The sequence below is a fragment of the Ornithodoros turicata genome, chromosome 6 (genome assembly GCF_037126465.1).
Source record: "Ornithodoros turicata isolate Travis chromosome 6, ASM3712646v1, whole genome shotgun sequence".
NCBI lineage: Eukaryota > Metazoa > Arthropoda > Arachnida > Ixodida > Argasidae > Ornithodoros > Ornithodoros turicata.
The window spans coordinates 36,738,057-36,751,210 of record NC_088206.1 but is presented as its reverse complement, the minus strand read 5'-3'; the positions used below and the strand labels follow the sequence as shown (position 1 = coordinate 36,751,210).

Sequence of the window (13,154 nt, the reverse complement as noted above, 5' to 3'; positions counted from 1 at the left end):
GCTCCCCCTCCCCTGCACAGAGGTCAGGTAGGGTGTCTGGGATTCCGTGTTATGAGGCAATTTTTTTTTTTTTGCAGGATTTTCATGTTCACTCGCATGAACCAATCACACTCGCATCACGCAATTCTTAGGATATCCCTCAAAACGTTCATCTTGAGTGTCAGTTGGGTAGATTTCTCGGAGGGCGTCTGGCATTCAAGCCCTCATGTAGTCGTTGTCACACGTATCTTCCTCCGCGTATACCACAAACAACATGTTTAATTATCCAATTATCGTAACCTTAGTTAGTCACACACTCTCCTACAACTACCTTGGTCTTCATATCATGTCCACTCTTCAATGGCACACTCATATCATCACAACCACATCATCAGTGACTCAAACTGCTGCCTGGGTTATTTCCGACGCAACCTCCGTGTGGTCTCCGTTTTGCCCCCGCTGAAGTTAAACGATTTGCATACCTCACTTTCATCCGGCCCAAGTTGGAATTTGCAAGCTGCATTTGGCACCCTCATCAATCTTTGCCATTGAATCAATACAAAATTGCATTGCTCCTTTAATCTTATCTGACTATTCCCGCACCACTACCGTCACTGCTCTCAAGTCCGCTCTCAACCTTGAGCCATTAGATCGCCGTAATTTCCAAACACTCCATCTGTTTCATAAACATTTTCACTCGTCGCCCCTTACTTTTCCTTACATCCGTCCAGCGCGTTACATTAGCCAACGGTTGGATAACACTCAGAAATACGACCCGTTTTTCTCCCATAGTTTTTTCTTTCCCTTCTTTCCGCGTGCCATTAGACTATGGAATTGTTTACCCTCACCCATCACCTGAGTTGTAAATCATACATCATTCTTGCTGTCCGCTTGCATCGTTCATTCAAAACCGCTGTCCACTCTTTTTTTTCCTTTGTAGTGTTACCAATCCATGTTATGCAACCTCTTGCTAGGTAACTAGTTGTTTGTGACATCGTATTACTTTTTCCTGTGTTAATCCATTTCCTGTTTTGTTTTTGTTACTGTTCTGTTATTATTATTTTTGTTGCAGTTAGGCAGTGTTAATGTTAGTCAGTTATGTCAGTCAGTCACGTGAGTCAGTTAATGTCATTGCAGTTATGCAATGCTGTGTTATTTTATTTCCTAATTCTTTCTTCTTTTTTTGTTGTTACTATTCTGTTCTCATTTTTATTGCAGTTATGCTTTCTCCATGTAATGCCGCATGGCCCTTGGAGCACCACAATAAATTAGAGTGACTCAAGCGCTGCATCAATCTGAACATGACTCGCAAAATTCAATTTCCAAACCAGTTTAAGAAACGTAAACAACCCATAACGAGGGAACAACATAATGGGAGATGGCAACAATATTTGCCTCTGACTGGTACAAGTCACTTGTCATCGGTGATGATGACCCTCTCAGAAAGAGAGACTGTTCACGAACATGCTCCATAATTTTAGGTTTGGCATTTAGGATCCTCAACCCTACATCGTTTTGCAGCAACTGTGATGTTGCACCAAACTGGAGCCTTTTTGGAGCCATTCGCCCAACTATACTATACTAGCTGGGAACCCCTCGATTTTATATGGAACGCTGAATAGTTGTACCGATGACGATGACTACAGAGACATGTCACGTGTATTCTCGTTCTATCATTAAACCATTGCCATCATGACACTGTGCTGCCTCGCTACATTTGGAGTAGGGCCTGGCTCTCTGTGGCTACTTTTATGATCGACGCCCGAACTCTAATGCCGACAGACCAAGAATATGGATAGCCGCTATTGACCTGACAGTGCAGATGAGATGACCCCCAGCCCCAACACCACAACAGTGTTTCATGGCATCTTGGCATTGGTCCTCTGAACATTGTCCCTTTGCAGGAAGCGCAGCGTCCCCCTTGGCCATCGTTGCCCAACATCATTCCTTGCCCTGTGCCTCATCATCCACGACGTCCATGTCACCTTCCTTCACTGTGTCTTGACCATTATTCATCTCTGTCATCTCGTCAGTACCCGTCGTGCCCGGGGCATTGTAGCAACGACGATGACCACAGAGTCGTGTCACGCACATGGCATGGTGAGAGCTAGTGCAAGAAGGAACTTGAAGCGCAGAACTACGGGGACAAAGACCGATGTTCTGCACTACATTGTTCGAGATATTGTAAGATCACGACAGCTCATGTGTTACAGGATCGAGCTGAGTTGAAAGGAACGAGAAGCATTTGGACGAATGCAGTTGGATAGTGGCAGTTGAACTGAACTATGCAGCTGGGCGTTGTGAGGCTTGTGTTGTGTTTGTCCCTCTGTGTTCCTTGACCTCGACTACTACTACGTTGCCTGCTGTTTCGCTTACCTGTACTACCCGCGTACACATAGCGGGTGTGCAGCTACATACACCTTCATTTTACCCGCAGCGACGTGAAAATTTCTGCCCACAAAACAGCACTGGTATATGCAGGGGTAGCCGCGGGTATACACACGAACACATCTGGTTATGTTTATCATTTTGTATTTCAGTCACTTTTCTTTTTGTGCATAAAACTTGTGTGTTAATACCTAACTAAAGTGTGTAGTACTATTTTTATACTAATCCATTTATTAAATAGGTTATGTCTTCAGTTTGATTTTTGGTCAATTTAATAGAAATGTGTATCACCTACGAGCTGACAACATAATTTTGTTTAGCTTACCCCTCCTGAGCTACAATTTGTTTTCCTCCAGTGCACACGAAAAAAAAAAAAAAAACAAGAATGCAGAAACGGGACGTGAAGTAGACAAACGAAGCGCACGTCCCGTTTCTGCGCTGCTTTTTCGTGTCAGTATATACCCACTCGCCCACACCGTTGCTTTTCCGCCAGTTACTTTCGTAAAAAATCATGGAACTGTCTACCTTGTGAGATTTGTGATTCTTCACTCAGGTGCACTTTTCTGTTGCTTATCTCCTGGGTGTGTCTTCATCATCTTAGCCTCATCTCTAACACCCTCTCCAATTATGTTCCATCTGCAGAAGCTACAGGTTTTCAAGCTTACTGCACTGCAACATGCTGATATAGCCGCAGCAAAAATTCACCGCATGCATCACTCCATGGACAACTTTTGCACAAGTGTCAGGCTCTGTATATGTCTCTCAGTGGCCAATACAGTTTGCCTCAGCACAAGGGTGGCAGCTCCCCGCGTAAACAAAACTGGACAGACTCGCAGAGCCTTGCCTAAGGAGAGGACAGAGTTTGGAGAAACCATGTGTCCACTGGCAAGAGAGCAATAAGGGGGTATTCGTAGACCACGTGGGTCCACAGAGGAACCTTTAGCTGTTACCCCCATATTTTGGACCAATGAAGTAGATCTGCAGAAAGTAGGGGAGCTACACATACAGCTGACCTGCTTACATGGCGTAATTTATGTAAAGCTGCGGAGAGAATGAGAGAACACGGCCTCTGTGATTAGGCAGGGCAATACAGGGATATACACATCTGTGCATGATAATGTTTGGTAGGCTTTTGTTGGTGTTGTGGTTTCGCTGGCTTTGCGGGTCTCATTTAACCAGGTGAGATTCAGGGAAATTAGCTCTTAATTGACCGAGGTGTGATTAGTTTTCTCAGCTGGAACTTTTACTGTGCCATGTCACTCATCTTGTTTTGTCAGTATTTTATTATTTTTGCGAAAAAATGTTTGTATTTCCCATTACCACAAGCATGTTCGTCGTTGTCATTTGCCAGTCATGTGGTGTATAGTGACCGCGTTTTCACTATATGTGGTTTTCATCTCCGTACTACCAGCTTATGCTCAGACAGTTATCACGGTACTGTTAGCAACACTGCGGTCTGAATGCCAAATTTCTTTGCCATTCAGAAGGTTTGAGCACATGTTTGCAAACCTGAATATTGAATCCACTGCGCTATAGCACGAAATAGCTACATAGAGTCATGCCTCATGTCAGATAAAACGCCATCATGGCGTTAGTGGAGAAACACAAAGGCACTAAAAGAGCATGGAATGCACTTGCAAAAATGTATTCTTTTTCTGCGTGATATGAACATACTACCTTAGGAGCCTGCTAGCAAAAGCGACCAGTCGTGACGGGTGGCGCGAAATGCACCTACAAAAAGAAAAACGAAGGTTCACGCCTTACTATAGACCTCTTCCTGTTTACAAGCAAATGACGCCGAACAACGGTACAACAGCGCCGCCAGTCTGGAATACTGGAACTAAGATTTTATGATATGCCATACATATTATTTGTCGTATGGTCTTGCTCTGCTCCAGTCTACCGGCAGCCCTATATTTTCGAGCCCTTTCTTCTGGGCTCTTTCTCTTCAGGAGCCCGAAGGGCACGAGTTTCTCTCGGAGTGCACATGGTGCCTCTATCCGAAGCAAGCGCGAACTAAGTCGTAGTAGCAAACCACATTCCGCACAGGATTACGACATTGACTTTCGAGACCGGAGCCCAGCACGGGCCGACTTTTCCGCGGGCCCGACGCGGCCCAGGTGCATCAAAAAATGGCCAGGCCCAGTGAGTAAGCCCGGCCCTGTCCGGTGACTTAGCGAGTAATGCCAGGCGTAGTATTTCCAGTCGTGACTTACGCATTTCTAGAGCTTATGAAACAAGCCGACACGGCCATAAACGCACGCGGGCAAGCGCGTTATCGTTGTACAGCTCGAAGCAGAGTTAACTGGAACGTCGCTTCGACCGGCGGAGCAAGAGGGGAGCCACCCTGGCGGCCTTCAGCAGAAATAAAGGGAGAGGGCGTTTCGACATTTCCATTCCAGTCGGAGTGGTGTTGGTGGTGTTCGCTGTGGTGTGCCGAACGGTGCCCAATCAAGCTGGCGTTATCAAAGCTGCGCCTGTTTGTGTTTTGGGCGATTGTGTCTGAGATAATGCGGAGAATCGATGTCATGGCACACGCCTGGAAACAGGATGGCGCATGGGCACGCGTCATCGGAAACGCTCGCTGTGTGATCGAATGAAATGAATAACTTCTCTCTTTCGGAAAATTTACTGTGCTCAGAATAGAGGATGCGAAGAGGCTTGAAATAATTAACGATGGTAATCGCGAGACCATCGTAATGAGTTTTTAAATAATAACAAAACAATGCTTTCATGGTGTAGCATATCGCGTTTCTCGGGAGCTTCTTGGAAGAACAGCCAATTAGTGCACACAAAATTTTTTTGTGTGCATGCTGGCACACAGTGCAGGGAGTCACTTTGAAGGTTTTCTATTACTAGTGTAGTGAATGATGATCAGAGCTAGACAAATTCACCATGACCCTTGTCCTCACTTCAGTTTTCGTCAGTAGAGGTTCGCCCTCGACTGCACGTTCCCCAATTTTGCCTCTCCCACCTTTCGTAAATCGCATTTTGATTTTTTTTTGCCCCACATCAATCGTTTTTCTGAAAAATTTTCTCATCTGGATCGCTTCACCTTAATTTAATTTTGGAAGTTTAGGAGAGGTGAGAAACGACCGGTTCGCACGTGCTAACCTGCCGCGCGCCATCGGGATATCATCGATTCTTCGCAATCCCTCAGACACGGTCGCCCAAAACAAACGCACGCAGCGTTGATAACGCCAGCCTGATTGCGCACTCTTCGGCACGCCAGAGCGAACACCCCTCCGACTAGAATGGAAATGTCAAAACCTCCACGCCCTTTATTTCTACTAGACGCCGCCAGGGTGGCTCCCCCCTTGCTCCGCTAGTCGACGCGGCGTTCCAGTTAACTCTGCTTCGAGCTGTACTACCAAGCTCTTGTGGAGGTAGAGGGTGTTGTCGAGAAACTTTGCGAACGTGATTGTGAAATATGTGAGGAGTCAGGACGAATGTGAAGTGGCTTTGAGAATGCCCTAGAGGGTCGAATCATACGCCTAATGCAGTGTCCGTCTTTGGTCGGCTCGGAGCACACAGCCAGTAGCAAGCCCGGCCCACGGGCCGGGTCGGGGGCCCGTGCAGGTATCTAGTGAAGCCTTCTCTTCTTTTCGCGGTGGACTGAGAACGCGAATGAAGACACGAGAACGACTAAAAACGTAACCTCATTTGTGTGTGCCATTAATACGAAGAAGCGACCCTTGACCTCCGTGAAGGAATACGGCTCTGTGAAACGTAGGTGTTTTCCGTCCGCGCTGTTCTGCCATGTCTACCAACGTCACGAACACGTCACGGTGACGTTTCTTCGGTAGAGGTCAAAATTGGGTGACTCACTTGACGCGCCGACTGGCAGCCCAGGGAAGGGGGATTTTCTGAATTGAAGTGTAACTCAGGGAACCTGCTCCTAATTTGAATTTGAATCTGCTTTAGCCAGTGATTTATACAGACTCCCCTACACCCCCTAACACCCCCCAAATGTTCTATGACACCCCCCTAACTTTTTCACCTGTGCAGACCTGCCAAGTCTCCCGGATTACCCGGGAGACTCCCGGATTTTGATCTTTTTGTACGGTTGTACGACTGCGTCCGAAATCTCCCGGAAAACGTAGTTTCTTCCGTATCTAGCGAGGCGCCCCCTTCTGGTCTGGCCACATAGGCAGAAACCGCAACCCCGAGCCATGCTCCAGTCGATCCAATCCGATTTTCGAGACTGCCAATGATAAAGGGGGTAGAGGTCACTTGTTTGCCATCCATACTTTAGCCAATAAAAAGGGGGAGCTACATTTTTGCGCGCACGAAGGACGCATCAAGGAGTAAACTCGTGAGAACACTCGCGGAAGAATAACTTTCGTTTCTCTCTGCTTTTTGATGCCGTCGGTGCTGCATCCATGGCTCTGCGTAACCGGAAGAAGTATCTGCACTGATTTTTGAAGCAATATACGAATGAATTTGGTTGTATTGTGGAGTCACGGAAAGGAAAGCACCATGCCTTCTGCACAGTTTGTTGTTGTGACGTAAGCGTTTCGCACGGCGGGAAGACTGACGTTGCTGCCCACATTGCATCCGTGAAGCACGCAAGCCACCTTGAGTGCCAAGAGAATCAGCATGAACTTTCACGTTTTTTTCAAAAACACGACAGTGGCAACGATGTAATCCGCGCGAGTGCCTGTTTGCCGGGTTTCTACTGGAGCATAGCATCCCTCTGACTGTAGCCGACCACGTGGGTCCTCTGCTTTGCAAGATGTTCCCGACTTCGGACATCGCGAAGCGGTACGGTTCTGTTAGAACTAAGACTACGGCAATTATTGGTGAAATGGCAAGCTACGCACAGGAGCGTATGCTACGCGCACTGAAACAAAGTGTTTTCTCAGTAGCTCTTGATGGGAGCAATGATAGCCATGCACAGCTGTACCCGATTGTTGTGACATATTATGTGCAGGAGACGAGCCTGATCGAAAGCCATATGCTTAGCTTAAGCACCTTGGAGGGACAAGCAAGTGGGCGAAACATCGCCAAATTGGTCACCGATGCGTTCGCATCACTTGACATTCCAATCGCGAACTGTATAGCGTTTGGATCGGACAATGCGAACGTGGTGCTTGGCCGTATTGCAAAAGTTATGCTCAGTATCTTGTCCATACCGCATAGCAATGCTGAGTGTGAACGACAATTCAGCATTGTGAAACAAACAAGGACACAGTTCCGGGCATCCATGTCGAATAAGACCCTTGGGCATGTTCTGTTGGCAAAGTGCCAGAACCGTGTACCATGTCACAGCAAGACATATTCAGAGGAGTTTTTGAAGAGAGCAAGGTCTGCTGCCACAAAGGTTCTACAGCCTGGTGAACTGGTGTAGCTGGTGTGATGTGACGTTCTGTGTGACATAGTTCCTACACGTGCAATATAAAGTGCTGCTATACTTTAACTTATAATGTACAAATAAATGCCTACAAATGTACCCACAAACGCAACGAGTCTGCTCTCTTAAAGTGTGTCGACGTCGAGTGGCACCGAGAAGCGAAGACTGTCTCGAAATCGCAAAAACGCCCCCCCCCCCCCTTCAGCGGAGTCTCCCTAATTCCTTTTCCCCCAACTTGGCAGGTCTGCCTGTGTACCCCTACAAAGGGGGTGCCCTTGCGATTTCAGTTTTAGACACATGTCGGTAATGATATGTTAAGCTGGAATGACGTAACTACAATTATGACCCTCCCCCCAAATTTTTGCCAACGCCCCTCCGTGCTTGGGATTCTTGGGACACTGGTTTTAGCGCTCCAGGATTGCGCGCTTTTTTCCATTAGATAATTTAGCCATTAGCTTTTAGCCATTAGATATTTTTTTTAGGCTGTCAGTGGTACCTAGATGCGGTTTTCACAAGTGGGTTATGCGGTCATCCTGTGAGAAAGAGCATGTAACTAATGGGCGACTAATTACCTAAAATGAAATGTTTTCGAGGAAATGCGAGATAGCAGAATTTGATAAATCCATCTTTTTAAATATCCTGAAACGATGAGAGCGGGCGTTTGTCTGTTTTGGAATAAACGCTCATCTGTTTGCCAGGTGCACGCTTTTTAAAGGGGTTGTGACACTTTCATACATGTGCTTCATCACATCATGCACACATTGTACCGCACTCCAGAGTATTGAAGAAAACGACAATTATTTTTCTACGTGTTGTACTCTGCGGGATATGACCCATTGAACACACGTGCTCGCGAAGTTCTAAGGGGATAGCTCCGGCCATTCCCATTGTTAGCCATAAGCACGTGACCTTTGGCGCGCTTCCTTACTGGTGGAGACGCCTGCCGTAGCTCACTACCAACTCATGGTTGGCTGTTACCCCCTTACCAGCTCGCGTGGCTCAGTGGTTAGCGTGCTGAATAATGGTACTGTGATGTTCCACGTAAGGTTTGTCTGCGCAGTGTAACGACATGTTGCACGTGCCGCAGGGTGGGACTACGGATAATTTGGACTATCTGGGGTTCTTTTGACGTGCGCCGGAAATCTCCGCGACTGACGCCCTGGGGAAATGTGCGTCCTGGGCCGACTTCTAGGGGAACTGTGCCGACATATGTCTGAAAGCGTCTGAGGAAAACCCAGGAAAAACCCCAGACAGCACAGCCGGCATCGGGATTCGAACTCGGGTACCTCCCAGTCTCAACGTGACATGGCTAGCACGCTAACCACTGAGCCACGGGAGCTGGTTGGAAGTGGTGACCCTCGGCCACACCATCATTACCATCCTGACCCTCGGTAGTGACCCTCGGCCACACCACAGCGGGCGAATGAAGATGGACGAACGAATGTTGAAAGCTAAAAATGAGGTTGAGGTGGCGCTGATGATGACGCTGTGCTTCCAACAAAATTGCAGTGCCTGTATAGTAATGAAGATCACGTGCACCAACCTGGCAGCCATTACACGCTGCTGTCACGGGCGTCAGTAAACTACTGTGCTGGGGATGAGTTGGGTCTTGAACTATAGTGGCATGTATGTTCATCGACGTCTGGATACTGCCGTCATCGGGTCGTCGATGGCCATGGCAACAACTCTGGGGCTAGTGACTCACCAGTACGGGCAGGTGAACACCAGTGGTGGGGAAATATGGGGTGTAGTTCCGTATCGGGACCACTCGTTTTTAAAAATCAGTGAAAGCGTTAGGAATTAAACATTCCATAGAAGTGGAAGAAGGTCATATACTGAATCTAAAAATGTAAGAATTATAAAATTCTGTGGACTAGAAGTTTTTTTTTAATATGCATTTCAACAACCCCATCTGATGCACTTCTAGCGCAGGAGAAACACGGGAATGCTAAGCCTATAGTCCAGGTTGGGTTCTACAGATGGGGGGGGGGGGGGGGAGCCTTGCGGGTGCCTGAGGGGGCGCGGCCACCCCCAGGCAACGCACTAGGCGGTGCGGGCGTCGAGACTGTGCCTCTGGTTAGATCAGAAGGTCCTCAGTAAAGATGGCGGATCGCCTTCAAGAAACGGGCGATGAAATTTAATTTTTATACGTTTCACGCAATGTACGAGGGTCATTCCTGTTTAATTTCGTTGCTAATTAGTTCATCTTTTAAGTAAAAGCGTTTGATTTTTGTTTGTATTCTTTTTTCTTTAAAAAAAGCCAGTGGTCCCGATGCGGAACTACATCCGAAATATGTTATGGTCGCTTACGTCGGAGTATCGAGCCAGCACCTCCACCAAATGATGCGAGAGGTACAGCGCCAGGATGGTAATGATTTAATGCATGAGAATGGCTGCGCGTGACGTGCCCTTCATCTACGGTACGTTACAATAATTGCATTTTATATTTGTACGGAATAACCTGAGACGAAGTATCGCAAGCACTTTAAAGGAGCATGGGAATCATTTGGAACATATATTTTTTCGCCGCTTGATAACGTACTACCTTCATAAACTGTCACGCAAAATATTTTCTTCGAAAAGCGCGAATTTCCTGAGAAACTTAGTTTGCAAGAATGCGCTCCGCGGCGACAGTCTGCACCAATGCGAACAACTCAGGGAAAAGAGGTGCTGACGCCAGGAATCGAACCTGGGTCTTCTGATTTCCGGTCAGATATGCTAACCGCTACACCACACCAGCACGTCGTTTCCCTTGAGCCATTGAGTGCCTCAAGTATGGGGGGGGGGGGGGACGGGACGGACAACCATGCAACCACGCTATTCCCATTCTCTCTTACATCTTTCTCACTCACTCTCTCATTCAGACACGACGCAGGGCGATTGTAAACGACGTAAACGACGAGATTTGGCCGAGGCAGACCAACAATTAGGGACGACACAGACAAGTAAGCCTCAAGCCGAGTCTGGCGTGTGGTGACGTCAGGCGGCCGACCACTTCATTGGCTGCCGGAAGCGTCCGCTCCCCGCCAGAATCGTCTGCTAGCTCCGGTATCGTGGCGACTTACAGACTGAGACGCTGTTGCGATTTATTTGCGTTTGACATTCACTTGCGTTCTTACACCATTTGTCTCGTACATTTTGCATAAAACAAGACTGCGGGCAGTGTAAAAGATGTGGCTATAGGCCTCTATGTTGCCATGACGGCCCGGGTTGAGGTGGATCGTACGCGGTTGTGGTTTCTGCTCCGATTGTGCTGAGGTGTAGGGAACAGTATTGTGCCTGTGTGTGCAGCATATATATGATACGAGTAAATACATTCCTGTCAGTTGGAGATTTATTCCATGTGCCATTGTTGTATGCTGCGTATGACCATTCAAAAAAGAAAATGCTTATTTGGCCATGTGTTCTGGGGTTTCCCACAGATCGCTAGCAGATATGAATTCTACTGACTTTATTTTGGTATCCATATTGTTGTGCTTGTGGAGACGTTGCGCTCCTGGTATCAGTAAGGGTCGATTCACACGATGCAACTTTTTGCTGCAACTCGGTTTCCGCTATAGTTGCACGCAACCGAAGTTGCACCAAAACGGTCCCTTTCATACGGCGAGCAACTCGGAATGCCGTAGTTGTCACCGAGCTCGCCAGATGGCGCGAAAAACATCATTGTCATCATTTTCGTCCAATCGCACTGCGACTTCTGCTCGTTACGAGTTCAATCCGTTGCGAGTTTGATAGTTTTGCATAATTTCCACTGGTTAGTGATAATTTCATCGTCTCGCGTACTGCCGCTGCAATAACTGACACATGGAAGTCTTCCTGATTGGTCGCGCTTGCAAGGCGGAGCCGTGTGATTGACAGGTTGCAGCTAGAGTTGCAGGAGAAATCGCTCGTGAAGCGACCGGCTCTGCAACTCCTGCAACTCGAGTTGCGCAACCAGAGCTTCGCGTTCACACGGTGCAACTTGGTGGCGCAACCTGGTTGCGCGCAACTAAAGTTGCATCGTGTGAATCGACCCTAAGATATGGTAAGCGCAATGTTACACAGCTATGCATTCATCGGTCCGCTCTTTCGCCTCAGAGATGCCAATGTCCATACGGTTCAGAGACCCATAGTGTTGACCACAACACGGAGAAGTCATGATGGTCGACGACCTCTTCAAGTGAAAACACTGGCCACTGCGCCACGTCTTCATGACTATGCATTTGTAACCAAGAAGAAGCACTATATTTCAATCCGAATGTTCGTTCACACTTAGCAGCATCACTTACCAGCCTCCGGTATATTCGTGTGGCGAAATAGAAGCAGGCGGAGCTTAGGCTCCATCAAACGTTTCGTCAAGAAGAGCAGACGTGTCGCCTGAAGAGTGTTCAGTTCATCACCTGTCCTTTCCACGACGTCCGATGAACAACAACGCTTCCTGCACGGTCGGCTTGCCGGGGCTGCGACGCCGGAGAAATCGCAAAAGAAGAAAGAAAAAGACGGCGCGGCCATATGACGTCAGCGACTGGCCACCGAGTGAGGGGGCATTTCTGCTGCGAGATTCAAAGCTCCCTCGCGCTCCAGGATTGCGTGCTACGCTCAAACTTTTTGTGGGAATATGTATCACAGGGCTCAGAACCATGATTTCTACTTCTCCCGTCATATTTTATTCCGATCATTTCCATGCTCCTTTAAGAAAGAGGGTGGATTCGAATAATGATTGCCTCCAATTCGTGACTGAGGACGCGGTAGCTCTGTGCAACAGAGGTTTTGAGAATAACAATAAATAGTGGGCCAGTGCAGCACGCAAACTGTCTTTTGCAACATATACCTATATCATACGTAATACATCTAGAGGCATCCAGTGGTGAAAAACTACTGCTCACTACATGCAGAGATTCACATGCACAACAAATGAAAGGAATAAGTAATGGCAACTGGAAATTTAATTTGCAAACATGGCACTCCAGCGAGCACGAGGACGTCACAATACAAACACTTCAGCTGGGGTGAACGTCACTCAGTTTCAGCGAGGTACTCTTTTATGGCTCTGACGTTGTTGCAACTCCCTCTGAGTACACCGAAAACGTTCCTACTCCTTTGCGATATCTGAGAATGACACGTCTGCGACGCGACTATGGTTAATCAGAGGCACGCGAACAAGTAAAACACAAGGATGACATTGGATTAAATGGCTAGCGACAGGTCTCCTCAGGTTATACCAGATAAACGTAAAAGACTGTTCACAACGAAGAGGGTTATAGAAGCGGAGAAAATAGGCACCGCGAATCCCGAAACTTCTTTGACATCACAGCCCTCGCCACCGCCAGTGAGGCAGCGCACGAGAGGTCACGTGCTCCCAATTGGAAGCTCTGTGACGTCTGCGATTTCCTCGGTAGTGTGTTCGATCGTTTGTATCTCGCTAAGTACGACACATTCAAGGATAATTCTGTTT

The 13,154-nt window shown here is 47.5% G+C and overlaps 1 protein-coding gene and 1 non-coding gene across 4 annotated transcripts in view; one reads left to right on the top strand and one right to left on the bottom strand.

The window, feature by feature from the left end:
- LOC135396544 (E3 ubiquitin-protein ligase RNF123-like) overlaps positions 1-13,154 on the top strand; it is a 502,532-nt gene that overhangs the window by 48,308 nt on the left and 441,070 nt on the right. The window lies entirely within an intron of this gene.
- Trnas-gga (transfer RNA serine (anticodon GGA)) lies at positions 10,389-10,460 on the bottom strand. Its single transcript has one exon. It is a non-coding gene; the product is annotated as a tRNA-Ser (tRNA).